The sequence below is a fragment of the Hylaeus anthracinus genome, unplaced genomic scaffold, assembly GCF_026225885.1.
Source record: "Hylaeus anthracinus isolate JK02 unplaced genomic scaffold, UHH_iyHylAnth1.0_haploid 11989, whole genome shotgun sequence".
Lineage (NCBI taxonomy): Eukaryota > Metazoa > Arthropoda > Insecta > Hymenoptera > Colletidae > Hylaeus > Hylaeus anthracinus.
The window spans coordinates 13,464,722-13,490,594 of record NW_026534337.1 but is presented as its reverse complement, the minus strand read 5'-3'; the positions used below and the strand labels follow the sequence as shown (position 1 = coordinate 13,490,594).

At 43.8% G+C, this 25,873-nt stretch overlaps 1 protein-coding gene across 4 annotated transcripts in view; it reads left to right on the top strand.

The window, feature by feature from the left end:
• The first annotated feature begins 7,334 nt into the window (after positions 1–7,334).
• LOC128887580 (RNA-binding protein Musashi homolog Rbp6) overlaps positions 7,335–25,873 on the top strand; it is a 314,695-nt gene continuing 296,156 nt past the window's right edge. For 3 of the 4 annotated variants that reach the window (XM_054143624.1, XM_054143623.1, XM_054143622.1), the window contains exon 1: positions 7,336–7,420. The gene's annotated coding sequence lies outside the window, so the exon portion shown is untranslated. Of the gene's footprint in view, positions 7,421–25,873 lie in introns of all 4 variants that reach the window. The other variant, XM_054143620.1, reaches the window with a different exon arrangement.

Here is a 25,873-nt window from a genome sequence, read left to right as displayed (position 1 = left end):
CTTTGTCCGTCTACCAACGCCAGTTGTATCGATGCATTGGACGACGTCGAATCGCCGATAGGGAGGTCTTCGTTGCCACTTTTAGTTCGTTCCTTGGTCCATGACTGTTGTTCGCAATTTCAAAACACGGTTTATGGGTATACACTACAGAAACAGGTGTTGGGAACTTTTAAGGTAAGGCTGAGCAATGTAGAGATCTCGAAGTCTATATATTGGAATTTGTGTTGGAAATATTGGACAATTTTTGGATTCTCGAAATCCTGTCAAGTCTAATTAAATTGGAATTCTCGCTCACGATCACTCTGGCGCTCTTAAACACATCCTCAAGTTTCATCGACACCTGTAATCTCAGCGTTCCCTAAATGTCCCATCGGAATTCCATCGACCAGCCGGGGGTTAATCCGAAAGAAAACGTATCGAGGAACCACTAGTCATCGAAATAAGGAGTCCACGGGGGCGACGAAATCCGACACGAGTGGATCGCAAAGTGGCACTGGGAAAGATGATGAGGGATAGAGCGAGAGGATCGACGAAAGACGTGGGATCGAAGGACTCGTTGCTACGGGTTTTGCCAAGCAGGGTGATTGTCTTCGCCTCGGAGAGAGAAAAGCGGATTAAGGCGGTTGGTTAAAGAGCAGTTACCATATACTTGAGCAACGAAGCAACGTGCCGCGGAGGGGCGAGGGTTGCACGGGGGTTGGAAGGTGCAACAGGAGATGGTTTCTTGAATCGTGGTGGTAGAAGCTACGCAGAGTTACTCGGTCCACCCCTCCCCTCTCAGTCCCGTCGCTACGTCCATAACTAGCTTCAGTTCCAAGGCAAGGAAGGCAGCTCTCTTCGAGTAGGTATATGGCTGCCGCCGTCGTTGCTGCTACCACCGCCACGGTTACTGCAATAGCAGAAACTGTCGAGTTAAGTAACTGCCGGTACTTACAGTAACTTCGCGCGCAATGAGACCGCCTACATAAATACACCTAATACACTTGCCTCCTTTCTCTACTCCCACGTACCTATCCAGTCGTGTTCGCTCGCAACATGCAGGATATACCCTATCCCCTTCGTTGCGGTAAATTCCCCTCGGTGGTGGGGCTCCGTCGCGGCCTTCTGCCGCGATACGACGGTACATGGCTTCTGTCCCGTACTTACATTCTAAGTTTCATCCTTTGCTCTCCCGCCTTTTTCCCCTTTTCTTTTCAATTCCTACGCTCGCGGCGGTTATGCGTCGCGCGTAACCGTAGTCGCCTTAATTGTCGGACCTCGGTCTCGTGGTAAATGGCTTCGTGGGAAGCTCGAACGGAGTTCTGGATAGACAGTCCGTTACGAGTATGGCGATGCTAGGGTAGGACATTTATTGACAGAGATATGGTCACGATTCATTCGAAATTTGAAAATTTCATTCTCGTAGCTGCCTCGAGAAAAAGTAAAGATTCTAAGAAACTGAATGCGAACAACGTTTACTTCAATATGCGTAACTTCGAATATTCGCAATTTCAGTCGGAGTTACGAGCGGAATGAAAATAAAATTGAGTGTAAAAGGGAGACGAAAGTCAACTTTTCGTTTTAATAACGTCTCCGCGAAACTCAACGACGAGCACTTGGAGATTAAAAAGTGTCTACAAAACCGTCCCACGAGCTCAGCGAGAGGGCGACTCTTTCAATTCACATTTAGTGAACTTAAAGTAAAATTCCTTTTCTTAGCCTATAATTTTTCCTGTCGCTTCGAAGCTCGTTATCTCTGACAAAGACTCCATTCGACTAAAGGCGATACAAAAATCTCATCATCTCAGCGTAAAGATTACTCCGCAGATTTATTATGACGTTATCCTTCCATCGTGCCGGGCTATACTTATCGTTCGTAATTTTTTCGCGGTGGAGCGCGAAGGGGGCTGTCCGCCTAGTTCAAACTGATTGAGTTAAAACTCTATCGATCACGGTGCCACGTGTCGTCCCGTGTCGCGCCCAAGTGATTTTCCAAGTCGATTCTGAAAGATTTCATTAACGGGAAAACGAATCTTCCTTCAGCCACCCCCCCCCCACACCCTTAATCAATACAAAATACATTGCTAACGATCGCGTGGATCTACTATCGTTGACAAGATTTTCCCATAAAGCCTGTAATAAAAGGATTAGCCCGCGGATAATCCACAAATCCTTTACAGATTATCTGTATTAAGCCTCGGGGTAACTTCTCCGAGCTTCCGTCGTTGCCGAATCGAGAAGAGTGCTGGCTTGTGTAACTCCATCGTTCACGATCGTCTGTTCCATTTCTACGTACGGGGGTGGCTATGATTTCCCCGTATTCCTATTACTCTTTCTTCGAAATTTTTAAATCGAAATCAGTGCGTGGTAATTTCACTTGCTTGTATATTCAGTAAAATTTGCTTAGTGAATATTACCGTGAGGGACGAATCATTAAGACCAAGAACTTTTCATTGAATTTAACGCTCGGTCAAACAATGAATGGATATGGCTGTTTCGATTTCACGACGGATCCGGTGGGTCCCTATACAGGGCTCTTTTCCGCGCGGCAGAGAGGGTGCGACAAACAAATGCACCGCGTCAGCCCGTCGTGACACTCTTCTGGGTTGGCTACGGCGCAAGGGGAAGTAAACCAGCTGAGGGTGGTTAAGGCGGAGAGGACGGTAGCCAGAGGAGGATGAAAAGTAGAGGATCGTAGAAGCCGTGCTCAAGTAGACAAGGGACACGTCAGCCGCCATCCTTCTACTCAGCCTTTTATAGATTATTCACGTACAATGGTCGAGTGACAAGTGGCGAGCCACGCTCGCTACGATGGATCTGCTTCCCTCCTTTATCCCACGAACCGAGGGAAATCTCGATTTTTTGCTGCGTGCGGAAGAACGCGGACCAAAGTGACACGCCGAGGAAAGATAACGAAACGATCAGTTTCGAGAAGTATTCCTCGGCGACACTCCTTCGGGGTGCTAGATTGAGTTAACCGTCGACTGCTGTTTGGGGGTGGCTCCTGAACGACTGGACTGAAATTGATCATGGTCTGGGAAGAAGGTCGCGAACGGAGTTGAAACTCCCGATGGAAGTCCTTCGTTCCCTATACGTGATAGATGCTTAAAGAACTAAGTACAATAGTATTAATTTAAAGAATATTGTCCTGCATTGCAACAGACATCGTACGAAATACTTGGAAGATTTTCTACGTTAGATTACATCAAAAACTATGGTTCCTCAAATTTAGCATTATAAATTCCAAGAATTTTATGCTATAATCGAAAAAGGCTTAAAAAGGCATGAACAGAGTCCTTTAGAAGTTTGCTCAACGTTGGACATCATCAGAGCAACAATCTCGCGTCGGTTGTATATTGTCACTTTAGAATTCAACGAGTAACAGATGCGGCGCATATCGAATTACGGGATCGATGAATGTTTCGTGCGATATCGCGAGTTCTGTATGCGCGATTCCGTTCCCGTGAATCGTCGTAAACACGAAGTCGTAAAACGCATGAGAACGCTCGGCCAGTAGTTGGACGAACGCATGTAAATGCGCCCAGCGGATAGCGGTTGAAACAGTGTATTTTTTTTTACCCTGGTATTCGGTATCGCGCTGTTTGGTGTTTTAATGTTGATTGGACTACTGCCGATTCAGCAGACGTTCGTTTGCCACGATTGTTGTTTCAACGTCGAGCCGGGCCGAGGGAGAGTTTTCAAAATTCTGTTCGCACGTACATACGTGCGAAAGCAACGTAACCATACGCTGGGTAAATCGCCAACGTAGATGGATTTATTCCCTTCAGAATAATAAAACGCTCCACCATGATTCTTTGAGCTGTCCGTAAGTAAAGAGCAGTATCTCGTTTATTAAATCTCCCGTTCATGAATTTTGTTCCTTTTTGAATAGAAAGAGCATTTTTAACGTACATTATCAGTTGGAGTTTTATAGATATAAGTTACAACATCTATGGGAGTGTTGATAACAGTGGATTCGTTACGAATATCCTCGTTACGATGAAATAATGTAATGAACGTACAATTACGTTAAATCGTGGCGTTTCAATTACTAGGAAACTAGAGACAATTTTGATAATGACACTGAACGCTCATTTCGAGCAGGCTGCGCTTTAAAAATCCTATTTTATGAGCAGGAATGGAGCCTTATTGCAATCAGTCGTTCATTCAACATTGCAGAAAGAATTTCACGGGTTTTGTAGAGTTCTCGTGAATGTGTCATATTAATCATTTCGCCCAACAGCACGCGGCAATGCACTGTACAGACGAAAATTACCAACTTCGACTTCATTTTCTATTTTATTCGTATTATTTCTAAGAAATATCTTATTCCTACATTGACATTTTCTTTGTCTGTATTTTAACGCACTAGTTAGTTTGACTTGAAAGTTCAAATATTCAGGCGAACGATTTAACAAGCACTTTTCCATTTCGCGCTGAGCTTTAAATAATCCCTGGGTTTCGTACTAATGGATTTCGTTGTTTTACAGTAAAAGTAAGTTGTACAATACGAGAACTAAAATTACTTCTCTGCCAGCCATGCTTAATCTTTGCCGAACAATGCTTTCCATTTTCACAGAAACCTGACCTCATACTTTTCGCCAGGAGTCTATATCACGTTGTGGCTAAAAAACGCAACTGTTGCAATATTGAATCAACGTTGATTACATTTCATTTCCCGCGTCCGTTGTTTGAAGTTTTGTGTTGTTTTGCGAAAATTTGATTTTCATCAAAGCTGTACAAAAAAATCCAATTTTTATAAACGTAGTTCTCAGTTGGGAGAGTGGTAGCTGCGTATAATTACGTTGTCGGTTAATATTTTGTCATTTTTGTAGAGACAGTAGTGTTTTTAAAAATTGTATTTTTATATTTTTTATAGGATTTCAAACAATTGCTTGCACTGGAACCGATGGTTCATTTAATTTTCTACCAATATGTAAGCCTCAGCATTAGTTTCCAACATTTAGAATGTTATGCCAAATCTGATATAACGCATAGGTCGTCGCTGACATGACGCAGACCATGCAGTTCGTAATCGTAATCACTCTCACTTTATTATGCCTAACAGATTTATTGCTCGATATGGGACAGGTATATGGCCGCGTATTGTTATTATAAGGAGGGATCTATGGAAGCTATGAAGCTGTCATGTAGCAGCTGAATAGTAGAGATATATGCGTGTGCGATATGAGTCTAAGTAAACGCTTGAATATATAAGCCAGTTCGTCTGCAGTGTAGACACACGGAAATTTTGATGAAGCAACGCTTAAACAATCCCTTTGGCGAGTCAACAGATGTTGACGATAAATTTGCGTTTAAAATGTTGATCTTTCGAGATGGGAAACAACATTCATTCCGAGTAAAAATAATGTATCGTAATAATTTGTTTACTTAACCCAGATGGAAAGCTACCGTTAATTTCGGACACTCGCGTCTGACTGACTCAATCTTCGCTCTCTTCGCACCCAACCGTGATTTTTGAGCGCCGATGATCAAAACGAATCGCTGTAAACGTCAATGATAAAATCAGCATCAAACGCGCGGAGAGTCACCACTGTCGAACGATTCATTAAAATAAGGATTACTGGGCCACTTTGGGTACCGGATACATAAAGTTAATCGCCCTTGGAACGGTTGCGTAAATCAAGCTCTATCGGTGGAGCGCTTAAGCGTGACATTCGATTGCGCAAACAAGCCGAAGGACCTGCCAATTTCGCGGATCCACAATATTGTATCGCGAGCCTCGTAAATTCCCCAAACGAGGTACAAAAATGGTCGAAGTTCACGCGACACCAGCTTGACGGGGGCAACGTTTCCCGCTCGTATTCCGGTCGTCGTTCGACCCCAGTCGAATATCTCGTATATCGCGTGTTCGAGGCAGCCAATGGAACCGTGTCGTGTCGGTTCGATCGGCGCTCGACGCACAGGAGGCCACCATCGCGCTACGTTCCAGGCGGAGCAAGGACAAGAAAATAGAGGCGGTGGTTCGGCTCGAGGCCCATCAAAAATTCAATCCATACGAGCGTATTTGTTGTTTTACCGACTGGCGAACTACGCGAAACGGTTCCTTGGAATTTTCCATACAACGGGACCAGTGACACACGAAAACTGGTCACAGGCGATGGAAAAAAACTGCGGAAAAAAATTGGAAAATTCGAGGGACGATGGTGGACAGAGAAAGGGCGATTAACATGCTAAGTGGATTCAAAATTCTAACGATATTTAGTAAATAATCAACGACCAAAGGTAGAAGCTTTCGCGCGAGCATTCTATACCTCACCATTTATCACCCCGAAAGCCACGTAGGTTGAACATTTACTCCGTTGCAACACACGCATATCGGTGCAACACATCGCGCCTTGGACTATCTCTTCGGATATTAATTCGTCGCAAGAGCAGCGACGTATCGCGCGAGAGATGATCGCAGCATCCGATCGCGATTCCATGGCGCAACAGCGAGAGGCGGAGAGGTACATCGGAGAAATTGCCGCCTGGTTTGGTTCCTGAAGCATGTGTGCCCCATAAATAACATGTAAATATTTTCAATAACTGCCGAGGCGGCCCCAGCATGAAAAATGCAAACCGCTTTGCGTCCGGTCCTCGCCGCGCCACCACGGTATCGCGCCGTGTGCACCCTGCACGGCTCCTCCAACCCCCAGCGAGCCACTCCAGATCGGCGGCCACCCTCTTCAACCCCCCTCGCTGCTCCTCGCCAAACTATCTTTTAATATATCTGTATGTACACGGTGTCCCGCGCGAAATTTATGGTACCGGACGCAGGCCGATATTTGTTTCACTCGAGCGGCGACTTCGCCCCTCGGCTCGCCCTCTTACCCACCCTCTGAACGGTTATATGTTCTCCGCGCGTGTTTGCAGCCAGCCAGCTCGGAAAAAGAGCTACTACACGGGACGATATAATTCCGCGAATACGGAATCGTGACTCTGCCGCGACGTTCCATCGGATGGGACTCTTGACCCCTGATAACAGCTTCTAATTTTGAACCTTTTGTTTGAAGCACAAGTGCATGGGTATTAATGTTAATTATATTTTTAAAATCCATTGCAAGTCAGTTAGTTGAGAAGATGTGGAAAGAAACGAAATCATGTTCATATATGAGCTTCTCAATGACGAGCTTCTGAAATTTCGTTTCGTATCCTGTATGCATCTTTATCAAATGTTTATCCGTTATCTGATAGTACATCCATTAAATTACAAATTCACTGAGTATCGTTAAAAGCTTTTAATGGTAATTTAATACCGCCTTATAACGCTCTGCCATCAAATGCATGTAAAATTGAACTGTTTTCTTATTATTCATGGCATTGAAGTTAACGAGTAATTATTGCGTGTTGCAGGGGCTTTGGATTCATCACGTTCGCAGATCCCGCGAGTGTAGATAAAGTGCTGGCACAGGTTAACCACGAGTTAGACGGCAAGAAAGTAAGTACTCAACGTTACGTTACATTATTCCGACGCCGAGCTCTGTGTTTTAAATCGCATTACCATGTGTTTCACCCATTCCGATCGTAAATTTCTTTCGATCGTATGTGCAAGAAACACGCGCTACGTAAATGAAAACGTAATCCCTGTAAAAGCCATTGCAGGCAATTACAATTGTAGGTTTCAGAATATTCAGTACCATTCACTATTAGTTCATTCGTAATCAGAAGAATAGGTGGGATGAATTTATGGGACGACCTAATATAATCGACCTTATTCACGATGTAAAATTGTTACACAGAGCGCCGATTCGTCATCTAAACGAGGAATCACTCGCGGTTAGACTACTTTTTTTTTTACACAGCAAAGCGAAAATGCGCCGAGATACTTATCGAAAGGCGGCGAGGTTGTTAGGCTACGGAAAGCCGGGCACGTCTTCTTGGCTGTGTTCTATTACGCACTAATTAGGGGATCGTTAGCTCGCCGTGCCTAATGACCACTTAAGGTCACCGATATCCGTTCGGGAGCCCGTGAGACGCGTGGTGAAACAGTGACAGGCAGAAAAAGGGGTAATGGGAGACAGCACGGGAGCCAGGGAAGCGAGAAACGGTGCCCTGCGATAGGTCGAACGAAGACGGAAGCGACGAGGTATCGATTGCTGCCCAGCTCGAAGGTAGCACGCTGTGAGGAAAAATCGGTTCGCAATCAAATGTGTGTCGCGGGAGCAATTAACTTTCGCGGAGTTGTTGATCCAGATAATTGATACAACGTGGTTTGGGTTAATTGATCGCCACCCGACGGATAAATATTGCTCGCGTCTGGATTCCTGTGGCTGATGTTTGTCTCCATTTGCAGGGGCAAGAAATTGATTGCGGGTAGCGCTGATGTTAAGACCAACGACCGGATGAACAATTTATTGGCATAAATTACCTAATCAATTTTTGGGTTGCTCTTGGATGGCTTCTGAAACGAAAGAATTAATTGGTTGGGTTTCGAGAACTTGCAGATTCAGTTACTTATGATTTAACCGAAGTATTAAATATTGGAGTATAAATAACCGAGAGAAAATCCTGTATAATTTCGTCTACTCGTAATTATTTCTAGAACGTTCTTCAATTTCGGAGTGTATCATGCCATGGAAAATGTAGGGATGACGAAACTTTTGCCGAGGTGTCCCAGTTGAATAATGGAGGACCGTAATTATATTTCACGACTCTTAGGGTTTCCGCGGTAACCCGTATAAGTGTGGTTTAGATCACTTTTTAGCTTCCTGACGGAATACACGTATATCGTTCTCGCTATAAACATTGATCACGGCATGGAACCATTTGTATTTCTTAAAATTGCTTGACAAAATCTTTATCTGGGTAAATAATTTACCTGGAACTTTTCACTGGGCTCGTTTTACGCGCGTTTAAACAATAACGAGCGACGAAGCTGGCCAGCACGCGTCGTTGCGTTCCCGCCATCGGCCCGGAACGATGCTCCTGGCAGAGATTAATCGTCGAAACAGCGACGTGTCACAGTTTGGCAAATACGTTTCTGTCGGCCTGGTTCTGAGGAGACAATACGCCTGGAATAATATCGTAAGGCAGGAACGAATAGCGACGGGCGGACAGAGAGAAATAGTTGCGGACATTAGCTGTCCACAGAACCATAAGTACGACGACTGCGCGGTCGCTTCCGTAAGTACTCCGAATACGTATTAACCGTAAGGCCACGGTTGCCATGGATATATCCAGACTCACATAAATTTCGCGTAATTCGCTCGACTAATGCAAATTGCGAGCGCACGGTGCCAGAGTCTAACACCTCCTCGATAGTACACGAGAACGAGATGGCACCGCGCATAAGGACGACCCAGCCGCATCCTATTAAGGTTTCCAGCATCTCCGTGTCTCTTTCTCGCCTTCCTACTCGCGTCCCTTTCTTTCTTTGCGGTGCACGATACTGGCGGAAGTCAAATTCCTGGCCGAAAGTAGGTTCGCCACGTCCTATTTAGCAATTGCACCATATCTACGGATGAGAGAAGTCGTACCGTGGTTCGTTCGAACGTTCGAAATTCTCTACGAAATTAATTTTGTAATTTTAATTCTTGTCCTTCGGTCTAAAGATAATTCAAAACCCTACTAAAAGCTCCTGTTCGAATCTACCCTATTGTCTTCCCCTATACGAAACAAGAATAATTTATTCCACGAGTTTAACTAATTTTTGCACGACGAGTCATTTTTCTTCAGCTCGAGTGCGTCCTGTGTATTTTTATCTTGGTCCACGAATCCTCGACGTTCATCCTTCCCGCAACTCTTTCATCTTTTTCCTCTTTTGTCCTTTTCCGCCTCTTCGTTCGTCGCCGGGCGGTTTCTCCATTCTTCAAGGGTGCAAGACGACGCGGAAAGCGAAGGAAGGAGGGGAGGAGGCGCGCAAGAAACGGAAGCCAGCGAGAGCGTGCGCGAATCTCGTCCACTGACAAGCTTCGTCACATTAATTAGCGGATCGTTCGTCTCCGCTTGCGTTAATGAACGCTCTCGTGTAATTCTGGAGAGGTCCTTGGCCCGTGTTGTGCGCGAGAGAAAATTAACGAAACAAAGGGAGGGGGGGGGGGGGGCCAAAGAAGTAGTTTGATCCCGGACCGGAAGTCGCGGCGGGGCCTCCGCGAACGATCCTCCGGTTCTCCTTGGTTCGATGCGTATCAGGTGAATTTTGTCGAGGGAGATTATCTGCCCCTGCCGTTCGCTCAAACGAATTATGAGAAGGATAAAGTGCCACTCGACGACGTCACAGGTAAACACGGGCAACTGGAATGAGATGCACGTTGAGACATGTAATGTGGAGTAGGGGTGAAATTGATCGTTTATTTTTGCGTGGAATTAGATAGATGATTTTAGGATGTTTTTCTATGTTGTTAACTATTTTACGTTACTATCTAACGACCAGTTAAATCTGCAAACGATCACCCGCGGGATTAGTTATAGCGTAGGAGAAGACGACACATCGGGGTGGACACTTTTGCCGTCCAGCTGGCGAAACGTGTCACGGACAGACGACAAGAACGTTACTATTATCGAAAATCACCGGTGAACGCACGCAAGAGCGATTTTGCGAATCGATGGCTGCGCCGTTTCTCTCTATTTGTCGGGGACAATGATTTCGCAACCTGCCGCGTAAGCACCCGCAGCGTGGTACCTATGGTCGATCAGAATGGCCGTCAAATTGCGCTTAATCGACCCGTGTTCTGATTAAAAAAGACATAGATCGCACGTGCCGCGAATGTGCAGCCTCATTTGCTTTCAGTTTAGTCGGAGTGCGTGTATCAGCAATAATTTAATCAATCGGTGCTGCGTGTGCGTCGCTCGACGAACATAATTGAACGTGAAAACGACCAAATAGCAGCATTCTTTCGCTGTTTTACGCAAATAGGGGATCGCTGTGTATCGACGTAATGTATTTAAATACGATAGGAATTAACTTTGTACTGCATGGGTCGCTGCTTTGGATTTGTGCAGAGTAAACGATGATTTTATTCCTGCGATATTATTTAATACTAAATCTGCCAGGTCGGACTCGTGCATTTTGAACTTCCTTTTAAATTATTTAATCATTAATAATCTTTGAGGAAAATTAATGAAATGGAGATCTAGTTACTTGGGAACTTGGGCCATAACTCTTTATTTTTAAATGTATAGTTCTACGCTTTCAGCAATTGGAGCACTGAATTCACATGAAAAGAATCGCGAATCACTACACTACGTTGGTACATACCACGTTTAATACCACCGCGAGTATCGTTGATCGCTAAATAAATCGTAATATAATCAATTGCGCACTACAAACGAACGAAAGGATCTGGTGATAGAATTCATTCCCCTCGTTTACGGTTTCATTATCCATCGTTTCGCGCGAATAGACTATTCCCCCAATAGTTTCGCGACTCCTCGTTCGCTTCTAGCGTTCGTTTCGTGGCTCGAATGTTCCCTGATATTCATGACGATACGAGTGGCGTGCAATTAGATTTGTAACTTCGTAATGAGCTTCGAGGAAAGGAGGCTACGGTGAAACGTGTGTTCGTGTTTGCATGCGTGTGTACGTGTATGTATGTGACTAAAGCACGGCGACACGTGTGACTTGTCACGAATGAACTCTTGTCCTCTCGTAGTCTCGCGTACAATGTCACATGTCACATTCTTTTTGCGCCACGACATCAAACGCGGAACGCGATTATTAACTACATTATATTTTACCAACTGTGCAAAAAAGTATTGCAGATCGTTTGTAACGTGAAGCAAATGTCTCAATTGTTGGGGCGGTAAGTATTTTTAATAAATCCTTTTATGACATTATGAATAGTTATTTGAACGAAATAAATTAAGTATGTTTATCTTACCGAATACAACATGTATTTTTCGACGAAATTTGATCAATAGCGTGAGACTCGCAGTATCCTTTATCTTTAAACGGTCGTTGTATGATAGATGTGGTGTTTGAACACGATTGCATACTAATCACCAGCGCTCAGTACAGCAATTACGCGTAATTGTAGAGCAAATGTACTTACAGTAATTACAGAGTAAGTGGACTTGAACGCAAACTTTAGCTCGATGAATAGTCTGATAAATAGATATCTCTCTTTGAAGCATACCTGAAGATAACGTGTAATAATGCCTTTTACTATAGTGTCACGTATTTACCTTACAGAGTTAATTTGCCTTATAATTAATTCCAATTAAGAATTTAATACTTCTTAAATAAGGAATAGGAAAAATGCATACCAGAATTTATTTGCACGGGATGAAATATCTTTATATATTTTTTTATATTCGATAGTTTCGAAGTGCTGCATTAGACTACACGAGCAACGGAAACAGCGCGGAGAATAAATAGTCCAAATTGATATTTCACAGAACCGAATAGTCTGTTCATGAGCGGAACACTTCGCATACGAGGAGTTTGAAAACCAATGTCGTGTTTCTTGCGGCAATACCATTTTTCTGGAAACGATGGCGGTGGAAACCCGCAAATGGTCCAATTTCAATAAAAATCACGGCAAAATTGGTCGTACAATTTCTGGAAAAAGTCCAGAAGCGATCCACGATTTCGTTACCGTGGAAATTCAGACAGTGACTGCCTCGCCGAATAAACGAAAAACGGGTTTTGGGGGCAGGGGGACTCGCGTCTTCGTCGCACCCTTTCTTGTTACCGATACTTCTTAAACGTTTCACGTACACTTCGAGCACCCATTCCTGGTAGCTCGGAAAATGGTGAAAAATAAGCAGCGTCGCTCATCCGCGGAATAATTTATTTGGAGAGCCCGAAGCCACTAAGCCCTGCGGAAATTGTCTGCAGTCCTTTACAGAACTCCAGCCACCCCTGATTCTCCTTCGCTCCCTTGAACCTCTTCCCTGCCACCCTTCCCGTCCCGTCCAACCCCTACCAACGTTCTAGCGTACACTTCTGTGCGTTTCTTTCTTCTTTCCTCTCTCCTTCGTCGAGTGAGTCAACAATACGAGAAGCGTCCATTGTCGAATGCTTTTAAATTTGAAATACAAACCGTCTGCCTTACCACCCTCGCCCCTCGCCCCCCACCAAACCGTTCCTACCCCGAGCACAACCTATCAACGACATCGTGCACGCGCACCTTCCATCCAAAAGGCTTTTTCTCACTTGCATTTTTTCTTCTCCTCGATTCCCAACTTTTCCCTCCCTGTTCTTCTCGCGCCCATGCTTTTTTCCGCCCTTCCTCCGTCGCAGTTGGGTAGTTTTTAATTTTTTTTTTTTTAAATTGAGAGAAACTGAGGCGCCGCGACGCGGACGAAGTTATTTCGGCAACGGGGGTCGAGTTTCGGATGAAACGAGTACTTTAATCGCTCGTGCGATCGTGGAATTGTTATCGTAATTATCCTCCGGGGGAGAAGTTCCCGAAAATATTATTACTCGGCGGTACGCAACAATGAAACGTAACGAAATAGTTTCGTCGAAGCGATTATTCGTTTTGTTCGATGCGCAGTCGAAATATAGTCAGTACCATAAATATTCGTATCGTCTATGTTTATTCAAGTAATTTATCTAAATTAAATGATAGGTTTGACGTTTTCAAATAAATTTTTCATTATATATATACAAGTGTAAGTTCATTAAGAGATTGAAAATATAATATTGAAAGTTCTAGTCGAATAACTGCTGTGGCGTATCGCAAAAACATTTACTTCATCGAGAAATTACGGAAACCACCCCTTAAAGTTAGTTCCTCGAAAAACGTGTTTAAAGTTTCTTTCAAGCAATTTTTCACCCAAGCGCAGGTAACATCAAATCTCTGTAACGTCGTTTGTACTTCGAACTTCGTTGCAATATTTAACACATTTATAAAAGGTGTAGAATAGGAACTTAGTTGGTGCAACTTGGAAGAAATGAATACTCCGTTGATCGTCGTTACTAGTCAGAACTTACTCAATCGGTTAAATTCCACCGTGCTTCTCAGATTCTCTTGAGATTAAATACGTGTAATTCACATTTCATAATTGAAGTCGGTATTTCCATCAAAAAATCAAATATGTTTACGTTCGCATTAATGCTTGAAATTTCATCCTAGATTAACCTAGATAAGAATATCGCGCAGCTTTCAACGAATTATGCCGCCGAAAGTGTTCCATAAATAATAGTCCGGCGATGTGTATGCTTCAGCATAATCCCGAAAGATATATTCGCCAGTCTTTCGCGGAACTTCCGCTTATCACGGGCCGCGAATTAAACTGCAAGGCGGAGAGCTGTAACATCTGTTGCTAGCGGTTTAATTCGTTCTCCCTTCGCGGTGAGCATTGTACCAGCCGCAATCACAGCGAAAACAAGTCAAAACTAGGACGTGCGGTATCGCGCGGTTGTGGAACGAGATTACGGAAAAATTGGCACGCGCACGCGCGAGTGAGCTGGCCAACGGAGATCACGGCGTGTCGTCTGTGATTTACTCTAATTGTGAAACATCGCTTAGTTTCGAGAAGTCTCATTTACATCTAGGTTGTAACGCGTTCGTGTTTTTTACTCGCTACCACCCTTTCAGCCCCCCTCTCCGCTCAGTGTACGTGACACTTTTATGGGAGAAATTCGCGGCGATACAGCCAGGGGATATATATCGCGCTGCAACATTTTCTTTTCCTCGCCGAGGATGCATACCAAGAACGTCCGACTAAATCAAGCACCGTCGCGTTTTACGACCGTTTATAAGCATCCCGGTTATCTTTCCAGACAATGGTGTTGCCCGAATTCCGTCCATGATTTATCTATTACTTCTATTTACTGATATCGAGCGCGACACGAGCGTGACATTTTTCAACCGTGATACGCTACTTGCAACAAAGTGATAGCGCTCCTTGAAATTTGTATACACTTTTTATCTCGTAACGCAAGCTTAATACTGTCATAAACGTCAGACTGACTCGATACTGAATTACAACATTCTTTGATGGTGTTATCCATAGGATGACACCTTTATTTGCGACAATTGCTGGTTCTTCTGAAAGGTCCAAGGATTAGAACAATCTTCGCAAACGTTTTCAATCATACCAAACAGAGAAAACAAAAAAATGGAGTTTCTTGAATTACAAAATAAAGATTGTATTAGAATTACAAGTTATTATTTTATCTTGTATTATAGCCGTCTAAATTTACTATTCGTTGCCAACGTAACGAACGGCGTGAAATTACGCTCGTTGTTTGTGTTAAATTATTTTTCATTAACGCGCGAAATTTTCATACAAAATACTGATGTATGAATATTTAATACGCGTAATACCGAATTCCATAACGTCGAGCGACAATTTTCGATCATTGGACTCGACCAAAATGTTCACGAGTTTTGGGACGAAAAATACAAAATTCAATGGAAGAGAGAAAACAACATTATACGAAGGGACATGCATTCCATTAGATTTTTAACGAACGGTCGCGTTCGATTATGAAGGATTCCGTTACCAAAAGTCGAGAAGCAAATTATTACTATTTATTCGGGTTTGCTCGGATTTAATTATATCTTTGTATACATTTGTAATACCGTCGCGTGAATTATTGCATTATTCTGTACGAAAATTCTCTGAATTATAGAAGGTCATGTACAATAAAATATTAATCAAATTTTATTCGTGACATACTTTTCTGAACTAATGCTTGTACTTTAATTTGACCTTTCGTTCGAGTCAGTCGCGTACTTTGGTTTGCAATAGAAATTAAAATAGACAGTATCCGCCAAGAAACGTCGATGGAAACTAGCGTTAGGGTGATTTTCAACGGTATCTGGTAACCGACGTAGAATAAAATTGCGAGCCATCCCTAGGCGGCCTTAATACCATTCCCTCTGATTTCCGGCATCGGGGAAACACGATCCCCTTAATAGCGCGTAACATCAACAGGAACTTTTCCATCCAATTCCTTTCCTCGTCAAGGAGCAAACTGTCACTGTCAGTTGAGCAGTCGAAATGGGAAACTCGGCGGGAAAGTTGCCTTTAGTTATAAATCACATCGGGATGGGGACTTAAATAATTTACGACGAAACTTTTGCCTTTCTCGAGGCTATCTGTCGACGGATGCATTCCGCTAGAGGGAGAGGGAAGAGATTATTTGAAGTCATCTTAAACGAAAGTCTTTCTAAATTCAACAATCGCTGCTCGATGGTTTGACAAAATAAGCTTCCATTTGAATGAAAGAATTTTTGGCATGTAAAATTTGCCATTTTAAACAAACTATATTTACAAGTGTAACGTAGCGAAGCGTTTCACGAAAGTGTCTACACTAAAAAGTTGATACCTCGAATAAAATACCTACGAGAAACGATCACCTGATTGAATAATCAATTAATCACGCACAATCCAAGTCGTCCACTCTAAAGTTTTACGCGGGATGTAAAAATTCGCATAGCTCTCCGTTTAAGAAGACGAGAAGCGTAAGATACTTGGGCGCGCTCTAAAGTATAAAAAAGGGTGCTTCGTTTTCCTAATATCTTCGGAGAAGTCTGCTCGTAAATTCTGATAAATTCATCCAGTCTATCAGTCCCGCGTCGCACGGTTACGCGAATAAAAGTTGAAATTGGAGGCACGAAGTTTTAATCGAAATTAATAATTACTCAGAGTCGGATGGCCGTACGTCGGCCATTATTAACGATCGAGTCTGCCGACAGAAGTGTTAAAATTTTAGCTGAAAGCGATACTAGAATATTACGCGAATGATCCGAATTGGCCAGAAGTTTGACGATATTTTCGTGACTCAGGCCGCTGGACCGTGAGGATAGAGTTTGCACGTTGCACATGGTATATGGCGACGTACCATGGGTGTAAAATACCGCGTACACGTTGTAGGCAGCAGGTACCTGTGCTACCGGTGCATGAAATATAAATAATTAGTATGATATATAAGCCGCCTGCGGCCTGGTGCGCTGCGCGCGATATATCGACGTGACCCACGGCTTTATTTCGAGACCGGCCACATTTTATCCGCTGAATTACGTTTTCCACCTGCGATTTATGTCACACGCTTTCAGAGAATTACTGCCACAAATGATAATTTCACTGCGTCACGACGAGAACCCCGAAGAAAGTGGCAATGAATGAGAGACAAAATTACTGTACAAATTTCGGGGTCGTTTGTCTCTCGTATACAGACTTTACACGTGTTATAACATTGTTCCGAATTCAATTTATCCCTGACAACTATTTTTGCTACATCAATTGGTTCTCTATTTCTTATTTTTATTTTTGCTTTGACAGAAATTACATATTTATCTTTATCAAATAATTTTATTCCACGGAAGTTTATTCGAGGAAACGTTACTGAAGATAGAGAATATCTTTTTCTCTCTTTAAAAGTAGCATCGAGAAAAATTATTTGAAAAGAATTATTTTTCATGAATGTCCTGGATACAGAATTTGTTATACATACACTGTGATTCGACCTTCGGTTCCAATTCTTCTTAACAGGTTTTCTTACCATCTTAGTGGGCCCTACATTACTCGGTTTATGTTATTTTAGCTTCGGGAACGGCACTTTCGGTTTCTTTGTTTTTGTCCAACCCCTTTTTTTGGGAAATATTTACCCTCTCTAAGAACGACACCGCACCGTCGTATGCGAGACTCCGGGAAAACAAAGGGGGTGGAAACTATCGCGTGAGAAAAAATCCAGACACGTATGCCGGTCCATTCAAAGCAGTCTCGAGGGAAAGCAGCATCACGTTTCGGTTTTACGCATGAGATCCTAAAAGCGGTCCTTTATCGCTTACTCGCAAGGATTCGAAACCAATCTTTCTTCTTCGTTCGAAGAGAAAGTTTATCCACATATTTTGATACATAATTTCAGACATGAGCTGACACCCAGATATCGTTTCACTCCTAATCGATCACGATTTGCGTTCGATGTCAAGAATTTTTGTGAAATTAAAATTAAATTCAAATATAATATATAAATACGAATATTTAACATTCAACCACTAGTACTATCAAACACTTTAGTGTAATTTATACCTGTAGTTTAGGAACATCAAAGTGTATCCTTTACGGTTTGTTCTCTGGGAATTAATAAACCAGGTTACAACTTCGTGGCAAGACACGTAGCTTGTTGATATTTATTTATTCTTCAAACTTCGTTAGACGTAGAGTGCTCGGCGTAACGTGAGTTGAGTACTCTGTAGCTGGAGCATGGAATTAATGCTGTACACAAATAAGAAGGAAAGTCGGGATACTTTAACATGAAATGCTCGGTTAGGTGACTCGCTAACGTGGAGACCGGAATGCCTTGAGATACTCTTGGTACCAAGTGCTGCAGAAGCAGCGTGTTTTCTACTCGTAAATCTACTCGCTCTACTTCGAAATGCATGAGGTTATCGTTAATCCATGGAGGACATATTTCAAATTTAATTACTCGTCATTCGAGTCGGATCATTTTTAAACCAAGGCAGTTGGTAGATAATCATTCCAAACTATATAACAAGTAATAATAAACTTGACACAAGAAATTTAATCTAAGTAAGTATCCTATCACGAGTAAATTAAAGAAAGTATTTTTCATATTAAAATAGGAAGCACTAAATAATTTCATGAAATTCGTTAAGTCCGATATTTTTACTTTTATATCTGAATTTCGATTTCTGTCTCGCATTCTACCATCCGATGTCAGGTTCCATCGTAACCGGTTTATCCTTCGTTTACATCAAACCTCGTCGTAAACGGTCGAAGCCAACTTGGAACGATTATCGAAAATCGGTCACGAACGATGATAAAACAAACGGTCCAGTGTACAGACGTTTTCCCCTGAAACAAGCTATATCGGTTTATCGCGGTTGCTAGCGAACGGTGAACGATTTATGTGGCCATCGTAAAAGTAAACCCCAGCTCGCGCAATTGTGTCAGAAATGAAATGGAAGGGAGCAATTAAATCACTTTGTTCCTTTCAGCGGTATATACGCGTATATACACACGGCCACGTGGTGCACCCGTGAAAAGTGCACGGAGGCTCGTGTCTGGTCAGTTTTTACAATACAAGTGGAAAAAAGGATAACGAGGAGGAGACAGATAGCGCGCTGCGCTGACTGGCGTACTGGTCCCACCCCCCTGGTTTCCCACACACCCCTTATCCAAGCTTTCGCTAACTCTCGGTCCCTTCAACTCGCCTCATAGAGCCACATTCTCGAGCGATCCATTTCCAGATTAAACACGCGTAAAACTCCACTCTGGTGCGGTACACACAAGAAACTCCGTTTCGCTCTGTCCCGCGGACCGCTGCTATTTCCGTCTCTCGCTCGTTTGCCGCCCTTCACTCCCACCCCCTAAATCTCCCGCTTCCCACCAACCCCCGGGAATACACAGAGTCTTATCTGTCCCGCTTTGCGCATGAGTGCCAGGGGTGGGAGAGACGAGGCTCAGAAAAAGAGGTACGTTTTCGTCTGCGGGCTCGTTCAAAAACTCGTTGAGGTAAATCCGTCACTCGAAGAAAGAGGTTTTTCGAATCGCTCTTGGACACGTGACGGAAGCTTCCCTCGGAGAGGCGCGGAAGGGACGTTTCATAATAAATCAAGCATCGTAGCGGTCGGTGATAACAGGGGTCTTTATTTCAGACGAGGGTGTATCGGTTCCACCCCTGATGGAGACGAACGCGAGAGAAAAATGTGATCGAAATCGGTAGAAGAAATGTCCTACCGACGAAGTAGTAATTTTGATTTATCGTAGCCTCTTAATAAATATTCGTAGCTAGTAAGATTTACATGTTAGAGAGGAATCTACAGTCAGTTTCATAATGATTAGTTCTCATTTATCTCTCCACTTCCTCGTGTTTAACCTCCCTCTTTTACACCAACTAAGAAACAGTGCCCTGTAAACGAGTGATAAAAAGAATCGCACCCCACACGCAGCAATTGCATCCTAACGTTGAAACGACGGAAGAAACACGACTCAATTTGCCTTCACTTTGTTCGCACCTCGCAGGGTACTCGAAAGGAGTCCCTGCGCGAGCAGAACGAAGGAATTTGACAAAGTTAAATCGAAGTGAAAGCGGGCGGTCCAGGGAAGAAGATAGGAAAGGTAAGAGGCACGGAAGGAGGGTGGGCCCGTCGGAGACATTACCGCAAGCGTTTCGTCCCCTCTTTTTCTCGTCCTTCCTTTTCCCTACCTTCGTCTTTTTCACGCATGGACCGGTACTCGGCTGGCACGTCAATGCTTTCAGGCGATAAAGTGCTTTTCTTTACGAAACCACCATCCGTCGCACAAGCGCGGCCAATCAGGCGACAATGGCTCGTAAATTCGAGCCAATCAGGAGGGAAGCCGAGACGTGACCGCGGCAACGGTGCGATATTGCTTATGAATTATTTAAGCGGCCAGAATAACAATGTCCTATCTCTATCTCCTTCGCCTACCTCCCCTTTATTTCTCTGTTTCTCTATTCCACGTGTAAGCACCTCTTCGGGCTGAACAAGAAATCGTCCAGCGTTTTCTTTCGGATTGAAACTCGCGTGCCCATCTCGATCGGTATACTCGCTTTCCTATTAGCCTTCACAAGATGTAATCCCATATATAGACAGAATATCGCTATGGTTTAACCATTTTAACCTCATCGCTAGGTGAATAATCTATAGAATTGACCTATCTAGTTGACTTGTATTATATTTTCACGCTACCCTAATCAATTCGTTCGCATAGAAAAGATAATTGTAAAAGGAGACGCTATGCTCGTGAAGTTTCATTACGCAACTTTGAAGAACCTATGTATTTATAAAGGGAAATATTTCATCAAATTGTGCAAGGAAAGACGCGTTTCTAATGTAAAATGTACATGTTCCTAACAATATGCGTTCAACAGTATTACGGAACGTAAACTGATCCAGTTTATGCAAATTGCGCCCGTGGTACTGGTCGGGGACGTCTTATCGGCTTAAGTGTTTCCAATAATACAGGGGACAAGAAAGCGAACTATGCAATTACCTGGCGGGCTTCGACTTCGATAATCGACAACACCCTTTCGAGTTCCCAGCGACGTGCCGGACCACCGGCTGATTCCGAAGTCCCTAACTACTTGCTCCGTGGGAACGTGGACACACTGTTCGATTCCCGCTTCGATCATTGCGCTTTGCCCGAAATGGAACGTTATTTGAGGGGTTGCCCCATCTTGGCAATCGCGAAACACGCGATACATTCACGTATTTTAAAGTGAAACTTCTTGTCAGTTGCATCCGAATTCATTCCCTTTTCGCATTTTATGCAGACGTACACATATGTGTCAACATCCAGAGGCAGAGCAGAGCCGCCGTTTCAGCTATACCTATCGTCGATCGGCGTATAAATTAATCTCGTTTCCGCGTTTACGTAATCATTAACCTTCGCAGCGCGCAGCCGTCCCCGTGATCGTTCCTGCCAATCCGGTCGCAACTATTCGACAAGTTCACGATTCCGAATCGTGGCTGGTGCTTCTTCCGCGACGGGGGGGAGGAGGAGGAGGAGGAGGAGGGAAGTGGATTTGGCTCGCGAGTTTCATGAAGGGATATTATGCCGTGGGTACGGTCGCTCTCCCCTGCAAGCCGCAATTTCAGTTCGGTCTGGTGGACCTTGTTGTCCGTGACACTTTGACACAACTCCGGACAGAGAACGGTGTCCAGAGGGCGCTTGTGCAAGGCAGTTATGAGTTGCTTAATTGTTTTGTCACTGTTCAACCCCGGCCCGCTCGTGGTGGTCCTACCGTGTTCAGTTCGTCGTTCCCCTGTCTTCGTTGTCATCGTTGTCGTGGTGGGCTGGTTTCGCAGTCGTCGTCCTCCTCGCCCCCGTTGCTGCTCTCCGTTCCGTCCTGGCAGTCCTGTCGTAGAGTTCCACGAATGCTCGGGATCGTTTCCGGAATAGTACTGGCTTACCCCTTGACAAGTTATCCGTGGGATTCTAACGTTAGGAAAATCGATACCGGGACACCATTGTTTGCCTACGGAGATTCGCAGGATGGACCGCGCGGAATAACTGTTGCTTAAGTTATTCACACGCCGGGACTTGCGGGGAGGGGTGGTGGTGGTGGTGGTGGTGGTGGCAAGGGTACGTGTAGGGGAGGGAGGGAAATCAATTCGACGCGATATTCCCCTTCGTTCCTTTTGCTTTCTTGGTTCGCGCGATGCATATTTATGAAGCGTTCCGGAATGTTGAAGGAGTCCCGGGTAAGCTCGTAATACGTCTTCGCCGGGGCTCCATGGAGTGGCCCAACGAAACCGGCGAAGTTTTTTTTTCTCCTGGATAAAGTTAAATTGTAGTTTGCCAGTATTTTCTTTGCCGGTAATTCAGTACCGGTGTTACTTCAATCGCGAAGTTCTGCTTTGTTTCTTCCTTTGTCGGCACCGAGCGCCGCGGTTACCTCGATGTAATAATAATGGGAAGAGGGATGCATTGTTGTTTGAATTTACTGTTGTTAATCATATTTTAGTGGGCGATTTTCAGAATTTCAAGTACTATACGATGCCTTCTTGACAATTTTATTCGAGATATACGAGCTTTGGTATGGGCCTACTTTTGTCAATCGTACGTATGATTTACATGATTTAATTACATTCCGTGATGATACGAAAAATTAGAAATCATTTATGCATTTTTGTTAAATGAATTCGCAATTAATCAAACTTCCTAGAAAAAAAAAATAAAAATCGCGTTATCACTGTCCACTGTAACGGGGTGTTAACGCCGCCGCTCGCCGAATAAATTACCGCACCCATGCAAAATTCTGACACGCGCGTTCATGGTAATCAGATTGCAACATAATCCGTCGTCCAATTTCGTGAACGCGAGTGATACGACGAAATTGCAACATAACCGAAGTTTTCCACCGTGTAAGATTCTTACGTAAATGTTATAACGAACCGGCATTTGCATGTGCATTTACATAGTGAAGTTACTATTACGTGCCGCATAAATATATATACGGTATACATACAGGGGGAGACGACATAGATTTTCATTTTCATACTTTACATTCATTATTGAGCGCAATTTGTCTGAAAATAATTCAGTAATTAAAGCATCCGCGAAAACACGTTTGGAATTCGATAATCGAAGTATAAAATGGAGTCGATCCGGTTGTCTAAGAAATTGCCAGCCGGGTCCGTAGATTAAAGTTTGATTAAAATCTTCCTCGAAGTAGCGATTGATCCGTCGGTCCTCTCTTCTCTGACAAATAAAGCAATCATTCTTAAGAAGCAATGAAAAGCGTCGATCCTTGCTGGAAGCATTCATAAAGTTGGCTTCCACTTACGGGATTTCGAAATCTCAAATTCCCGGGATTCTCCTATTTCCTGCTTTCTGCTTCACCCTTTATTCTAGTCTCCGCGTCGTCTTAATGAAACCCCTAATATTCCTCCTTTCCACGACCCCCCACCCTCAGCCCTTCTACTTCTTCTCTCGAGACCCGTCCAGATTTGAGCGTCGACGGCGGTAGATCGCGGGCGTTAAAAAGGCCACTATAAATTACTAATTAATGTTGCTCGTTTTATTTTATGGTCCTACTTCTTTCGCCCTTTGCTCGTAAAGGCGGCCAGCGACGTTGCTGGCGAAGTAGGCGAGAATTCTTCTTTAATATGCTGAAAATTATTAAGCGACATCAGCCACAAGAATCCCTGGGAAAATGTTCGATTAAATCATCATATTCAGTAAAAGTAGTAAAAGCTATATTTAATTTCAGACTTTTATTTGATTTTTTGATTTTAACTCGAAGTAAAAAGAAATATCGTCAACGATGTTGATCGTCGCGATGTCAACGCTTGACTGACCGACATTTTGCTTTCGTTGTCTCGTACACCCGTGACTTGTTTATGTTTGAAAAATTCCTTCGTATTTGCAGAGTGTTTGAGTTATAACGCGCTCGGATGCAAAGTCCCGACAATTTGTCACCCGTGAACGACCTATTTTTCGATTTTCCGCTGTGTTTTCCCCCCCGTTTCTCCCGCACGTTCCATTACTTGCGTGCACAAATAAATCTGCGTTAATTCCTTTCGAAGTTATTTCGAATTTAATTAGTCCCTTTCCTAAATTCGTCATTCTTTCTGGGTCACAAGAAAAATAGTGCGAGGAAGCGGTGTCACGGTACGTCTTCGCTGGGCTTAAAATAAAATGGAATTTGGAGACCTCGCTGAAGCGAAAAGCAGTAAGAAACATTTTAAATTCGAGTTGAGACGACGAAATTTTACTTTAAAGTAGAGTAAAGTCCTTTTTCATACACGAATATTTCTACGATTGAAAACATGGAAGCCGTAAAACACAGGGTTAATATTTGCGTAGAAGAAAAGTGTCGAGAGAATTACACCAGGCCCCAGCCGCGGCATTGCCAAAATAAGGAACGAGCGAACTACCCGCGGATCTGAGTATCCCACTTTTAATATCTTTTTATTCTGAAAATAGTTAATTAAAATCCGTGGCTCGCGCGACACCGCGAAGAACGCCCGGCCTCTGGTAATATCCAGTCGCGCTAATCTTCGCTGAAATATCATTGGGCTACTAAACCTCGCCTCTTCTCCTTCGCTCGTGGGTTCTGGAATTTACACAACAAAGGAAACAAATACACGGAACGAATCAAGAGGACGCGATTAGTGGCTCGCCGACGCGCGAGGACTTTATTTCTTAACGGTTTACACGAGGACGGAGACCTGAAATATTCATGGCTCTTTGAAAATTTATCGCAGTTAAATTATACGGTGGAAAAGTGTTTGCTTGCAGCGCATGAATATACATAGCTGTTGGAGTGTACAAATATTTTTAGTTTATCCGAAATTCAATTCTCTTGTTCAAAATGGCCGTCTACCTGTAACGGTGTTTTGTTGTGCATGGGAGTGGCATAGATAAAGTTAACTCTTACCTCGAGTAGCAGTTTAAGAACAAAGGTACATGTAAATATAGTTACGGTTACTGAAAGACCTACTCGAAGGACTAAATTTATGATTTATTTATACCATTCCATACCAACCGATTTGCTATGCGTACATCATAAACCTATTGTATTAATATTCCACCTAAATCTCCAACATGTGATCAGAGGTTCAACTAACCGTTGCTCAGGACCAAAGTCTATCGATTAACGGAAACTAATTGTTTCCTACGTCTCTCGAGCATCCAGACAACCCCTTAATAAACTCTGTTGGGATACGAGAGCATCCGTCGCGGACGTATCCTGTCGTTCCCTCGCGAGTATCGGCGGTCGTTATCCGTTCGTTTCTCGGGCTGTCCTTGCGTTTCCTTCGCAAAAAGGGAGTTCATCGGTGTCGGCAGATGCCGGGGCTGCTAAAACGTTCGGGCGGGCGCCGCCGCGATATTGGCTGGCGCCGAATGCCGTTGACGTTGTCGAGAAGATTTCTGACAAGCGTTGTTATTAAAAATTCCCTGCCACCTCTGCGCCGGCTGTGTCTCAGCGAAAGAGAAAAGAAAAATGAAAAAAAAAAAAAATGGAAACAGACGACCCTACGGAATATCGAGCCGGGTTGACGAGACGCCTGGAATCAATCGAGCGACGCTCGGCATCGATACATCGCGTCATCGTCGTTGTTAGCGACTCATTTCCGTTCCCTTCTTTCCTCCCTTGTTTCACGTTTTCGCTGGCAGTCGTCGTCGACGAGAGGACGCTTACAACGAACGCCCTTTACGAGGTCGCTCGCAACACGTGCGCGATTGGAATGGCATGTGCCGTGAAACGCGTGTGGTCGCTCGTGCTCGGTTATAATTACGAATGCACGACCCCTTTCCTCCCTCTCTCTGGCTGTACGTATCCGCAAGGGGGATGTTTTGTTCTAATCAAGCTGACCCAATTACGGGCTTCGATCCGCCCCGATAAAGGTATTCGATATCGGTGAATATATTATCTACAACTGCGTAAACCGATAATCGCTAATAATTTCTTGATCGACCTTTGGCGCTGGTTTATAGTGCCGGCACCGTTTCAAAGCAGTGAATTTCGTGTGCGATTCCTGGAAGAAATACGCGT